This window comes from Pinus tabuliformis, chromosome 9 (assembly GCF_031772625.1).
Source record: "Pinus tabuliformis cultivar Carrire ecotype Pingquan chromosome 9, CPIR1, whole genome shotgun sequence".
NCBI lineage: Eukaryota > Viridiplantae > Streptophyta > Pinopsida > Pinales > Pinaceae > Pinus > Pinus tabuliformis.
In genome coordinates this window covers 1,028,314,462-1,028,316,220 of record NC_142307.1, presented here as the reverse complement: position 1 = coordinate 1,028,316,220, position 1,759 = coordinate 1,028,314,462, and positions in this window count along the sequence as shown.

Sequence of the window (1,759 nt, the reverse complement as noted above, 5' to 3'; positions counted from 1 at the left end):
TCAATCCGAGGCTGTTCTGTCCAAGTAATGCTCGGTAGTATAGCGTTCTAATGACTTGAAAGGAAACAAACACTAAGCTGTAGCTAAACCAATTCAGAAGATGAAATCACACAAGGCAGATGATCAGTCAAGGGTACGGAACCAATAACCCTTCCCTTTAGAAACTGATAAAGAAAGAAAACCAAAGCATGGACTTATAGGTCTGGGAGCTAGGCAGCGTCTTGCTGGGCTCACGACAGCCTTAGGCCTGCTATCACGCGAAAGCAATAAAGGCAGATTAGCGAAAGTAAAATGGAACAACAATTCTAAAATGGAATAGAAGTAATCAAATGGAACAACAGTAATGAAATGAAACAACAGTAATGAAATGGAACAACAAACTATCATAAACAGGAAACGTCAATCATATAAATTGGAACAACAACTCAAATGGAACAGCAAACTCAAATGGAACAGCAACTCAAATGGAACAACAATCTCAAATGGAACAACAAACTCAAATGGAACAACAAACTCAAATGGAACAGCAAACCCAAATGTATGTACGCGTTCTATACTACTGTAGCGATCCGAGAGTAATGTATGATGTGACTATGTTTCTGAACAAAGTGATATTATCTTCAAGCCTCACAAATACTTATTTTATATGAATCCAATAATAATAACATTCATACCAATATCTTGCTGTAGAAATGGATGCAATTCAAATAGATTCACTTTGTGTAATACAGAGACGTGGATTAAAGAACTTATTCAGATTCAGATATTAATTAAGAAGCATAGTCTATCATGTAAAAGATATATCGGATTACTGAAACAAGAGAAATAAGCAAACCACACAAATCACCGTATGATACAACAGCAAGTGACCGTCGGAGTTGGGCCCTTGGCTACCAATGGTACACCACTTAAAGTTACCTCAGATGCAGAAACAAAGTGAACACCAAGTCCTTTATATTGATTGCATTAACAAAAGTATACAAAATCAGATCTTACAAAACTTAATGATCAAAGTTGTTCTGAGTTTATAATTATAACAACAGTCGTCCCCCACGCTCGATGGCGTGGTACCTTTATATAACAGAAATGACGGAGATGTCTAGATACAAAAGATAAGCTTAAAGCAGCGATCCCTCAGGATCGAAGATCCTGAGGGATTCGCTAATCGTTCAGTTCTCCTCTTTCCTTCTTGCGTTCTCCGTCTCGGTATCCTGCGTTCTTTTCCTGGATTATTCGGCTCTAATTTTACTTGATCTTGTCCGCATCTGGTTCCCTGTCGACGGGACAGCAGTTACTTTCCTTTCGCTTCTTGTTTTTACTCGATAATTCCCTATTTCCGCGTCCTTCTACATAGAAAACATCAATTATTAGTGATTGAGGTTCGTTTGTCCATTTTCACACAATTTATCAAAACCCTTATATTTTTTTAGACTCATAATGCAAAAAAGGTTAGAAATAATATTGAAAAACCACTAGATTGCTTGTCAAAAAGCATACCTTCCAGGTGCTCCACATTGGTGACGACGGAAGAGTTGCAGCGCGGATCTGAAATTTTAGTGTCGGGATCAAGATTTCTATCACATGGGTAGATGCATAATGATTGTTCCATTTCTGAGAACAGGTCATAATAGGGATTCTGAGCAATATTGACGAAACTGTGACAATTTCAAATTTTCGCCAAGTAAGTGAATTTTTCTCAAACCCTCTTCATGGAGATGCTATATTTTACAGGGAAAGATGATGGTCCTACTATTGAAGA